This window comes from Nesoenas mayeri, assembly GCF_963082525.1.
Source record: "Nesoenas mayeri genome assembly, chromosome: 4".
In the NCBI taxonomy this organism is placed as follows: Eukaryota; Metazoa; Chordata; class Aves; order Columbiformes; family Columbidae; genus Nesoenas; species Nesoenas mayeri.
The window spans coordinates 74,677,257-74,689,645 of record NC_137540.1 but is presented as its reverse complement, the minus strand read 5'-3'; the positions used below and the strand labels follow the sequence as shown (position 1 = coordinate 74,689,645).

The window sequence follows — 12,389 nt, the reverse complement described above, 5'->3', positions numbered from 1 at the left end:
GGTCTTTCCAAGCTGGATGATCACACAGGCCACTGCCACCAGGTGAGAGGTCCCTTGTCCTCACCCTTGGCATTCCCAGGCTCTGCGGCAGCCACACCGAGCCAACCTCCCCGGCTCCCCTGCCAAAACGTCAGCCGGGACAGGGACGCTTTCACGCCAAGGTAAGCAAGCTGAGCTGCCTCACCCCGTGCTCAGACATGGGCCAACACGTGCAAAAAGACGGGAAGAGAAAAATAAACTCTCCTACATCTTACATCAGCTCACCTCAGCCATGTAACAGCTAATCAGCTCTTCACGCCTTAATTTCCTTTTGCCACCGGGGCGATAGCCCTCCCTGCTCAACCAAGCACTAACGATGCAACGCTGCTGTGCCTGAGCCCCGGTGAACACCTAATTTTGACAAGACAGGGCCTGACCCCCACTTATTAAACAGCAAACGGGAATATTAAAAGCAAATATTAAAGGTGAAATAGGCACAGCTGACACTGAGGTTAAAGGACGGTTATAGGACAGGACTAAATCACCGAGTTCAGCTGCCTGCATATCAAAGATGACAAGGTTTAGCAGCTTATTATTAATAATGAATCCTCTGCAGGATGTTTTCTGCTGGGAAAAAGCAAAAGTGTTGCTTTTTTAGTTGCCCATTACCTGAAGTGAGCTGAATGAGCCTCACTTCAGGGGGAACAAGTCCCTTTTGGCTCAGGCTGTGGGTGACTCGAGTGGGAGGAGGTCATCGTTAGACACATATTTACGCACCAAGAGACTTAAGGCTCAGACTATTTCAAAAGCTGGTGTTTCCCAAGGACATTGAAGCACCAGCTCCTTCTTCCATGTCACATCTCTCCCCTTTCCCTGGGGACAGCGGGCAGCCCAATGTGACACAACAGGAATATCCCACTCCCTCTCCACTCCCAAAAACCCACGAGCGAGGCAGGTGACAATAAATGGGAGTAGGATGGCAAGTGAAGGAAAGCTCACGGAGCTCACAGCAGACAGGAATATTAAAGCTTCAACTCGGAAGCCAGGAAAGATTTAACAAATAGGCATCTTTGCACTTGAAGCTGCTAAGAAATAACCCTGCCCAGAGGAAAGAAAAACTACAAGTGGAAGAATTAAGTGGGCAAGTGCTTGACATAAGTGTGATTCTGTCAACAGAGGCAATTTATGGAACAGGCTCATAAAAGCAAAGGAGGACGGGGGAAAAGAAGGGCAGCGCGGGTACTGCCAGGCGTTCCGCCTGCGGGCACCTTATTCCAAGATCGTCTTTTGGCTCTTGGCCGTGGAGATGGAGGCGCAGGATCCAAGAACAGTTCACAGTGGAGAGATGAAAACGACTTCTCAAGCGTCTCCCTCCTGTAGCGCAGGACGGGTTTGCAGTGAGATTTTGGCGTGACCCAGCAATGCTGGTCTTGGCAGCTCTTGGCCGGTCGCTGCAGGCAAAACAGAGGACAAGGCAGACATCCCACCACGGCCTGCACTGGGCTCTGCTCCCACATGTGTTTTGGGCTGCTCCAAAGTGATAATTTTTTGCGTTGCTTTCAAAATTTCTACCTGTAGAGAAGCTCAGTGTGTCCAGCCGGCACATCCGCGGTCCTGGAGTTGGAGACGCTGCGGTGCTGCGTGCCAGAGCACAGTGGAGACGGGAGGGTTTGGCACCTGGGCCAGAAGGGAAGGAGGAGACAATCCAAAAAACCAAGCCATGAATTTAGGTCCAGAACAGGATGGACCAAACTCGAGCTCAGAAATAAACTCAAGTGGCTCTTATTAGGAAGGACAGATTTAAGCGCCACATAAATATTCAGCTCCTCTCCCCCATAACATCATTTACTGATGCTCCTCATGCCGCTCACCTCTCCCCAGGGGTAGATCCAAGTGTCTCTGCAACCAGGCACAGCTCAGAGCTGGATGGAAATGACCCTGAGAATGTCTGAAGGGAAAACTTTGGAGAGATTTATTCAATGGTTTGACTGCTTCAAAGTAAAATTCAGTCCCAGCTTCCAAAAATATATGAAGTAAAATCACCAGCAATGTGAAAAATTGATTCTAACGTAACACCCGATGCTACAGTTTGACTGTGTAACTGCACATCAAGTGACCACAGATAACCTGAGGCAGTCAGAGATGCTTGAGAACCATCTGAAGATCACTGAAGAGCTACAACGAGGTCACTGGAGGAGTTTCACTCAAGAGGGACATAAAACACCTCCATGTCTTTCACAAAATTCACTGCTATCTGAGAGCTGGCCCAAAAATGGAAGTTGGTAGCCCAAGTCCAAACGATGGGTTCGTGCCACAGCAGGTGTCAGAGGCCACGCTGCCTCCCAAGGCTTGATGCAGTCTTAGCAATCCAAAAACCTCAAAAAAACCCCATGAAAACTGACAGAACCCAGCAGTTGAACTTTGTTTCCCCACTGACTAGAGGCTGTAGCACCTTGGTGGGGCAGCAGAAGGGACGTCTGTGCCCCTGCTGTTCATGGGGCATCTGCTCAGCCCCTGGAAACCAGGCTTCACAAATCCCAAATCACAGACTGGTTGATGTTGGAAGAGACCTCTTGAGATCATCCAGTCCAACCCACCTGCTCACGCAGGGTCACCAGAGCAGATCACACAGGGTCGTGTCCAGGCGGGTTTGAATGTCTCAGAGAAGGAGACTCCACAGCCTCTCTGGGCAGCCTGGGTCAGGCTCTGGCACCTCACAGGAAACAAGTTTCTCCTCATATTCAGATGGAACCTCCTGTGTTTCAGTCTGTGCCCGTTGCCCCTCATCCTGTCGTTGGGCACCACTGAACAGAGTCTGATCCATCCTCTTGACACCCACCCTGGAGATATTTATCAGCATAAATAAGATCCCCTCTCAGCTTCTTTTCTCCAGCCCCAGCTCTCTCAGTCTCTCCTCATCAGAAAGATGCAGGTTTGGCACTGTCACATTAAAAAAAAGCATAATAAATATTCTCCAACTCCTTGCCACCCTGCACAGAAACACAGGATGAAAAAATCACAGGTGAAAGCAAACCCACGAGCACAGCTCAGCATCTGCTCTGGTCCCCAGCCCTCCAGCATCCCTGTTCCCAAGGGTTGGGATGGGGAGCAGGTCCTTGGCCCTTGGGAAGGGGCAGCGACGGCACCGCTCGAACAAGATCTCAGGGAAACGTGTCCTCTCCCCACGTGAAACAGCCCTGCAAGCAGCTTCTCATGCTGGAAACCGGCACCTAGATGCCAGGGGCAAACTGCTGCCAGTCCTTTGGATGAAAGGACAGGAGAAAAACCCTCTAACGCTGCCACAGCCTAAAGCTCATCTCCCCTGTGCCAGAGGATTTACCACATTGCAGATTCTCCCCATTGGGAATGCTGGCACAGAGAGATAAAGAGGCAGGAATGTCCCCGGGCTGCAGCAGAACTGAATAGAGGATTTTTAAAAATCTTTTAAGCTGCCCTACCCTGGTCTCAAACTGCAGGAGGGACATGAAGAACTGGGCTCTGGATGCTGGGCACTCGCTCGAGAAGCTAATTTATTGAAGGGCCAAGTCAAAGCATCTCAAAGGAGCTGAGCTGCAATTCAGCACCTGAACAGCAAACCAATCCTCCTGCGAACGCCAGTCCTGTTAGCAAAGAGAAAGACCAAACAGTGCTTGAAAAGATCTGTAACTACGACAGCAACCAGCCTTTGGTAGTTAATTACTCACATTTCTGTAACCACATCACCTTAAAGAAGCAGCAGGAGAAGAAAAATCCGACACTGAAAAGAAAGCAGCAATCTGAGGTGGTCGGCAATACCTTCTCCGACACAAGCGGATGGTATTTCAGCAGACAGGGCTCCAGGAACCTAAATTCCCTTAAAACTGCATTGCATTTCTCGGCCCAAATGAAGGGCACAGAATTAAATCCCCCTACACACACCGCAATGCCCGCCCAGCGCTAACAGGTGCACGAGGAGCCGCACCGTGAGTCCCGTTAGGGAAGAAACCCTTAAATGCTGCAAAACGCAATTTTAAAGATTCTTTCCCAAACTGTAAGGGGGTGAGACCTCCCTCCTCTGCACCTGGGCATTCAGACCACTGGCAGCAACAGGCAGGAACTCACTTTGGGCAGTAACACCAGGTTAAACATGCTAAAATACAGGTTTGGTTTTTCAGTCCATAGCCAGGGATCAGTCACCTTGAATGAAACCACGATCGCCAAGCTTGGCACCACTTTGCTGGGACCTCCAGGCCAGGCTGGCACTGCTGCTCCCCACCACACACCGATCTCCAAAGATCCCACATCGACAGCTCTAAATCTAACCCCGCAAAAATCACATCATTCCAACTAATCCACACGAAAGCAGCTGAGCGAGTATTGAGCAATTGCAAAGTCCTTGGCTTCCTAAAAACAGTCATGATCTTGGAGTAACTTTAAAAGAAAAAACATTAAATAGGTCAATTCCTGGGCTTGGATGCTGGGGAGCTCAGCTTTCCCGGCACCGCTGAGGCTGCTTCGCTGCCCAGGAGCCCTGGCCGGACTTTCCATCCAACGATCATCAGACCTGCGTGGCTCAGCCCTGAAGCACTTTTTCCCCCCAGGATTTTCCACCTCTCCCATACGCTTGTGCTCAGGCTTCCTCATCCTCCGTCCACCAGTCAAAGCAGCAGAGTTTTCAGAGTGACAATTCAGTTTAATGTTCAAAAGGGGAGGTTGTTTGGGGGTTGAGCTTTTTGGCTTTGCTCCAGGGGATTGGAAAGGGAATAGAAATGATGTTTTAAGATGCCTTCATTATAGATGAAGTAATTTAGTAAAGGCAGGCTGCAAAGCCCAGCAGTGTAACACCTACAAGTGCTCTTACACTTGTGACTGAGCCATTCTCAAAAAATAATGAGCAGGTGAGGGGTTGACCTGCTGGAAAGCAGCATTGCAGAGAAGGACCTGGGAGTTCTGGTTGACAAGCTGACCAGAAACCAAAAATGTGCCCTGTGCCCAAGAAGGTCACCAGTACCTGGGGTGCATTAGGAAAAGTGTGACCAGCAGGTCAAGGGAGGTTGTTCCTCCCCTTCTGCTCTGCCCTGGTGAGGCTGCATCTGGAGTTCTGTGTCCAGTTCTGGGCTCCACAGTTTAAGGGGGACAAGGAATTACTGGAGAGAGTCCAGCGGGGGCTATGAGGATGACGAGGGGTTTGGAGCATCTTTCTGATGAGGAGAGACTGAGAGAGCTGGGGCTGTTCAGCCTGGAGAAGAGAAGCTGAGAGGGATCTTATCAATGCTGATAAATATCTCAGAGTGCGTGTCAAGAGGAAGGACCAGACTCTGTTCATGGGTGCCCAGTGACAGGATGAGGGGCAACAGGCACAGACTGAAACACAGGAGGTTCCATCTGAATATGGGGAGAAACTTGTTTCCTGTGAGGTGCCAGAGCCTGGCCCAGGCTGCCCAGAGAGGTTGTGGAGTCTCCTTCTCTGAGACATTCAAACCCGCCTGGACATGACCCTGTGTGATCTGCTCTGGTGACCCTGCGTGAGCAGGTGGGTTGGACTGGATGATCTCCAGAGGTCCCTTCCAATCTCAGCCATTTTGTCATTCTGTGAGAAACAAGCCAGGCGGGTAAACAGCATCTTTCAAGTTTGCAGCGAACAAGAACCATGAATCTCCTACCAGCTGCCGGGCTTGTGTCCCACAGGAGTCAAAGGATCCTCTTCTGACTGATGCTGAGTGTCCTCACTTGATCTACATGGGAACAGAAACCAACCAGCACCTGGCAAGATCAGGTCCGGCCAACTAGTTTGACTAATGCTGACCTAAGGCTCTGCGGAAAACACCAACCTGTGTCGGACAGAGGCACAGGAATGCAGGGGCTTCAAAAATGGGGAGGGGGTTTGCAGGGAACAATGCTGGAGCTGCAGCACCTCCATGGAGAACCCACCACCCTTCTAACAGCACATGCCTGCCCTCGAGCCTGTCGACAGCTCCCCACAGCCTCTGCCACAAGCAGCATCACATTGTTGGGCAATAAGGCAGCATCAGGTGCTCCATCCCACGCTGCTCACTCAGCTGGACAGGAGAGAAAATAAGGACAGCGAGCTCCCTGAGTTCCTCTTTTCTTGCCACAAATAAGCCAAGATCCAGCTGAGGGTATATCCTTTTAAAGCAACTTCTTGCATTTCACAATTTATCTTCAAGTTTCTACACCAACAGGGCAACATATGGGAAGTTACGTAAACTCAAACACTCCCCGCAGAATACAGTGCATCCTGGAAAAATAAAGAACAAACAAGTACCTCTGCATAGGCACTGCTCTGAGTTTAACAAATAAATCCTCTGGCATGCAGGGGTAAGACATGGACACAAAAAGCAATATCAGATACTCAGATGTCTGCAAAACTTCTCACCTTTGTGAACACGCTCCTGTTTTGCTCCTGTATCACTAATTGTTCCCTGAGCTCCTGACCGGGGGACATGACCTCCCGCAGGGACCCTCTCGCCAGCAACCCGGGGGGGTGGAGACGCTTTGGTGACCCTCTGAGTCATCTTAACAGGCTGATGGACCCAGGGTGGATAAAGCCCAAGCAGCCACTGCGTTTGGGAGCCTCTCTGGAGCCAAAGAGGCGACTGGAGATCCGCTATTCCTCTACATGTTAGAGGAGAGTTGCAAGAGATGCTCAGAGACTGGGTTGCAGAGATCAACAACCCTTCCAAAGCTGCTTTTGTACATCGGCTAGCCCGTGCCTCAGTTTCCCCTTGTAACAATACCTCTATTGTGCATTTTCTTGGTTTGGATGTTGGATTCCTGCCTGCTCAGCCCAGCAAAAGCTGAAGTGCAGCCCCAGGCACCGCTGCAATGGCCAGGTCACACATTTTACCCCCAGGCATCTACTGGAGTAAAAAAATAACTCATACATAACCACTGCAAATCAAGTCAGGTATAAAAAAAAATACAATAGATGAGCTGGCTAAATATTTTGTCTAAAAGGCAGCGCTACGTAACAGATTCTCCTATAGCCCCATGGGAAACACCTGTACCCTGCTCCAGATGAGCTCACCGAAGACTGAAACACAAACCCACAGCAACCTGCATACACTGAATTATTCCAAGGGTTAAAATGATGGAAAAAAGAATAGGGATCCACAAATTAAGCTGTTGGAGGCCAGTGCCCGGTAGGAAGATTTTGAAGAAGCAAAAAGCAGTAAAACTTCATTTGTGAAACTGCAAAGTAGAACCACACTAGCCATGAAAATTGTCTTCTCATTTATTTTCCTTATACTCCTACATAACCTTCGAAAACAATTTAACCTCTCTAATCCCAGTCACAGTCTTCCTAAAAACAAGCCGCTGCCATTGAATTGCCCAAAGATCCCCCCCGCATTCTCATCCTGCCACTGGAATAAGAATGCAAATTCTACACGGCAACCGGGATTAAAAACATCTCTCTGTCTGTAGCCAAATAGGTTTAAAGCCTCCTCAGGAGAAAACCTGGAGGATTATCCATGCTTTCCAATTTATTATTCATTTCTAACTCATCTCCGTTCATGTCTAATTCATCATTCAGGCCTAGCACAGGTGACATTAGTGTTTTCTAGGAGACGGACGTGAGCTGCAACGTTTGGGCTGCCACAGACAGACAGACTGACCTTCTGATCCAGCAATGCAGAGGGACGAGGGCAGACTAAGTCTATATTTCCACTTAGAGACTAACTAAATATGTACAGCTGAGAGTGCGCCTAAAGTTATACTTCTGAGTCTTCATTCTCCAGAGTGGCCACTTTGCAAGCAAGTGAAATCCAGAGGCTCTGGCATCTACCACGTGTTAAACAACACTGGGAAACACTTGTGAACATATTTATTTTCAGGCGTCTCCAAGATATTCATAGAAGCTTCACTTTTGGAACAAAAGTGAGGTGATAATCTGCTGGCATGATAAATACATTATTCGAATTTTTAAGCAGCAGGGAAGCTTTGAGTGCTGTCCTGTCATATACTATTGCAATAAAAAGTTATGGTACCTCAAAACCTTCAGGTTGAGAGCCAAGATACCCCTGTGCTGTGTGGAATAAGAGGCTGCCCTTCCCCAGAGCGCTGCTGGCAGCTTCACAAACCACTAAAATGCCTTTAAAAACAAAATAAAACAAAAAGGCAAATCCTGTTGTATGTATTTCTTCTCTTACTCAGCAAGATTTACTTATTTGAGGGCTTCTGCCGTTTAGAAGCTTTTAACAGCATCATGAGCATAAAATCTGTCCCTTCTGCCCCCGGGTTTAGCTGAGGCTCTCGGGCCACCAGCAGCCAGACCCCACTTGCCTTCCTGGCTTTTCTTTCAATAACATATTTCACTGTCTGCACAGGTTGTTCTCCCTCCATCTCCTCCTGTCCTTGGTGAAGTAGGAGGTGCCCAGCTGGGAGCCAGCAGAACTTCAAGCTGGTTGCAACACAGGTTGAGGCCAAGAAGAGATTTATTCCCTGGCTGCAGAACAATCTCTGACATGTACCATGACGTAATTTGCTAACACAAATTAGTAATATCAGGCCTTAGCCAGCCGCAGTTTGTGAATGAAGTGTTTGAAATCCCCAGGGTATGAATTGAGACACCAACTCCGAAGGCGCGGGGTCGCAAGCAAGGGATGGACCCCACACAGTGCCTGGGATTAAAGAAGGATCTGCCTCTTAGTTTGCAAGTACCACAAATTTCACCACTACAGCCAAACCACTTACTTACAGCTATTATCAGTGTTCCCAGGGGCAGCAACGCTCCAGAAAAACCCCAGAGCTACTTAGTCCATCCCATTCCCATCACCTCTGCTCACTGCTCTTCCTACCACCTGGTCGACCAAAGTGAAAGAAGAACTTCTGTGAGCCCACCAGATCGTGCACTAAAAACAACAGATGCAGAAAAAGACACACTGGATGCACAGAAGACAAGTGAAGATGGTTCGGTATCAGTTTTGGGGGAACCCTCCACAAGTTGGCTGTTGGTCAGAAGATCCCCAACCTCTTGGAGGAGAGAGAGCACCTGAGCACAGACCTGGTAGCCATGCCACCTTCAGAAGTTAAACCAGAATGTTTGCAGCTCTCTGCAGCCCCAAAGAAAGGTCACCACCAACAGGGTGGAGACCAAAGCGAGCTAAATCCCGGATTTTAGATCATCTGAACAATCGGAACTTGGAGGGTTTATTTCGAAACATCAGGCGTGACAGGGTCAGGCGGTCGGCCCAAGGGGGGCTGGTTCCACCACAGAGCAATCCAGCATTGATTGATTCATACTTGAACCAAGGTTTCCTGTTGCCTATTACTTAACTCGGATATACAAATCCTACAAGCTTGAACAAGTCGAACTCTGTTTTTAAGGCTGGTATGCTGCTGCAGCACCTCATGCTCTTATCCATCTAACTTGTAGTGTCAAACAGCATTTTGGACCCCTAGGTTATGAATGCAGGTCTTAAAACTCCCCGTCTAACCCTGTAGCATCCATCAGCCACTGTATCCAGACACGGGGAAGCCCATCTCACTCGCAGAGCAGCTCCTGGGACTTCCAGGCGAGACATTCCCCGTTTCCACCGCCTCCAGGGCTCAGCCTGGAAAGACATTCATGCAGCAATCTGGAAAACAAGGCCTTGGTGCTCACCACCCCGGCCAGCAGAAACAATGAACCTACCATCTGTGAGACGGGCACCCTCATGCTGTAATTCAGCTCGTGCTTCCCAGGTAAAGGCAGGAAGGATCCCTGCACCTCCGCTCCTTCAAACACGCGGGGATTTGCGGAGGGAAGGAATTTGGCCAGCTTCCCTTCGCTACACAAAGGAAGGGAGAAGAGGGATGTCTTCCCGGAAGGACCAGAAAATAGCCACGGCTCGAGTAAGGCTGCGGGGCAGGATGTGGAAGTCCTCGTTACGGCAATAAAAAGGTCTCAAGTACTTGGCTGGGGTGCCTGGAATCCACCGACACAGACTGGCTCCGAAACGGCTTTTCGCATCAGCGCGGTTGGGAACATCAGTGTTGATTTGTTCCTCGGAAGATGATCCGTTCTCCCTCACTGCAGAAGTTCTCGGTTCCCTTCAAACCGGTGACAACTACATCTCCTGCTCCCTCCTACTCACCTGGGATGTTTGGTCTCACGGACAGGTTTTAATTTCGCTTTAGAGGAGGGATGGCAAAGCACAACCTGACTCACACAGGAGAGGCAGAGTTTATACTCTCACCTCCTCTTCTGAAGGCAGAGAACTCTTGTTTTCCATCCCAGGCCCAAATTAGTACTAATTATTCCATGCAAAACGGAGTTGCTTCAACAGGAAGGAATTAGGACAACAAATTATTCTGGAATAAAGAGGACTCGCTGCCTGAGCAAGTGATGTTGATCACATGGAATAAAAAGGGTGTTCTCCCACATGCATTTTGGGAAAAAAAAGCAGTTCTCAGTCCATTTATTAAAAGATTTCTAACCTCCACACCTGTCACAGTAGCCACCAGGATTTCCCACGTGACCAACATGCCAAAACCCAACCCACACTCAGTTGTTTTGATTTCCACCATCAAACCTGCAGCCACCATAAACACCATGGTTCCACATGTATTAATATAACCACAGCAAAAGCGGGTTTGACGGCCACGGCTGATGCTTTGAGTTGGGTGAGTTTTGACTCACAGCAGAGCAGGAAGGGGGACATTAACACGTACCTTATGCTGCAAAAAAACACACGTGGGTCAATGTGGGGAGCAGCGTCACTGTCACAAGGGTTTCCAGAACCAGGCTGTGGACACGGGTGGAATTCAAGGCCTCCTGAAGACAGTAGCCAGAGAACGGTGGGAATGAGCCAGTTCCGCATTCATGGCTGGGCAGATGTGACAGTGACAGTGTCCACCAAGCCCAAGACAGGTTTCCCCACGAGCTTTGGCTGCACACGGAAGTTTCAAGCACTGTTTCCTGTAAACCCACGTGAGTTGCATCTGAGAAAAGTGTTTTCAGCATTTTTTGTAAGTTTAATGAGAAGAAAGCACTCGTGACGAAAGCCACTCTACCCACTTGTAAATCTGATAGACACAGGAAGAACAGGCTCAGACCAGTCTCTAGCGATATCCAGGACCAGCTGCTCCCAAGGAAGACTCAAGAAATCATTCTGAACAATTTGGGAATCACTTGCTTATCGGTAAATCTCTGCCTAAGCCCTTCAGATAGTGATTATGCACCATGGTTCATACCCTATATATTAAATATTAATCCTTCCTAATGTGAGTGCCGATGTTCCGGTTATCCGATTCAGATAACCACACACCCCTAACAGCCCAGCCCTTTTCCACCCCAAACCACATCAACACAATGTACAAAACCCAGCATGGAGCAGCAGCACTTGGCAATCCAGTTAGAGAACGAGCTGGTGATATTTGCCTCCACCTCTGAGCCTGAAAGCAAAACAGCTGGATCTCCCCAAAAGCAGGAGGGAAAGAGTTAAGAGCAGGGAGATGAATCAGCCCACTGCGATAAAACACGGACATTTCCTACCTCTCCGCTCTAGGGTTTCTTCCTGTCCACAGGAGATGCCTGAGGACCTGGTTGTGTTCAAGTGATTTTCACCGCAACAGGAAAGCTGGGGGATTTGGTTTATTTCAAGAGGAAAACGCAATTTGTGAATGAAACCAGAAGGCAGCCGTGAGGGCTGAGCTCGTTCCCGTGTAATGCCAAGAGTAACGCACCAGCCAGCGGTTTGTGTGTCTGCTAAACTACTCCTGACACTATAGGAGCATACAGGCGCTCTGTTCAACCCGAAATCACCCGCCCCACACTGTGCAGGGTTTCGAGGCATCACGCAGACCACGACCACGCAACCATGGCTCAGCACAGCCTTACCCAAAGTGGTTACGGCAGAGGTCACGCAACCTGCGCCCTTCCCGCCGGATCAGGATCCGCCATCCTGCCGCAAACACAGAGGATTTGAGGAAAATAGATGTCAGTCGTCGTCTGGAGGAGACGGGGAGAGAGGGAATTCAAACTGCTCTTCCACAAGGATGTTGATGTTGGACTTGGACCAGTATCACAGCTCCACACAAAGCATCAGTTATTCGAGAGTGACATTTCAGCAAAGCAGAGCTATGTGTCCTATTAGCTCGCAAACAATACAGCCGCACCAACGCCAGGGCAGAAATGCTCCTGGAAACGGGAAACATCTATTTTCAGCACCTCCCAGCATCCCCTCCCTCCCACCCCTGGCTTTAACAAACTGTTTTTATAAAGATCAGGCAAAAGCCCTGAAGCTTCCTAGAGAAAACCCCCCAAAAACCTCTTCAACGCACAGACGGGGAAGGTGCCAGTGCCCATTTTCTGCCCAGCACAGACAACAAGTCTCTCCCACACAGCCCCCCAGCTCTCAAAGCTGTGATCTGTGCCCCCCCCCTCCCCCAAAATTCCTGCCTCTCCACCTTGGCCACAGCAGAAGTCA

At 49.4% G+C, this 12,389-nt stretch overlaps 1 protein-coding gene across 3 annotated transcripts in view; it reads right to left on the bottom strand.

Moving 5' to 3' along the window:
• The window catches only part of PTPRA (protein tyrosine phosphatase receptor type A), a 130,520-nt gene that overhangs the window by 116,323 nt on the left and 1,808 nt on the right, over positions 1 to 12,389 (bottom strand). Inside the window, exons 2-3 of one of the 3 annotated variants that reach the window (XM_080344414.1) lie at positions 11,801 to 11,864; positions 10,633 to 10,879 (exon numbers count right to left, since the gene is read on the bottom strand). The exons of 1 other annotated variant lie outside the window; for it this stretch is intronic. The gene's annotated coding sequence lies outside the window, so the exon portion shown is untranslated. Of the gene's footprint in view, positions 1 to 10,632; positions 10,903 to 11,800; positions 11,865 to 12,389 lie in introns of those variants that run through there. One more of the 3 variants, XM_080344415.1, reaches the window with a different exon arrangement.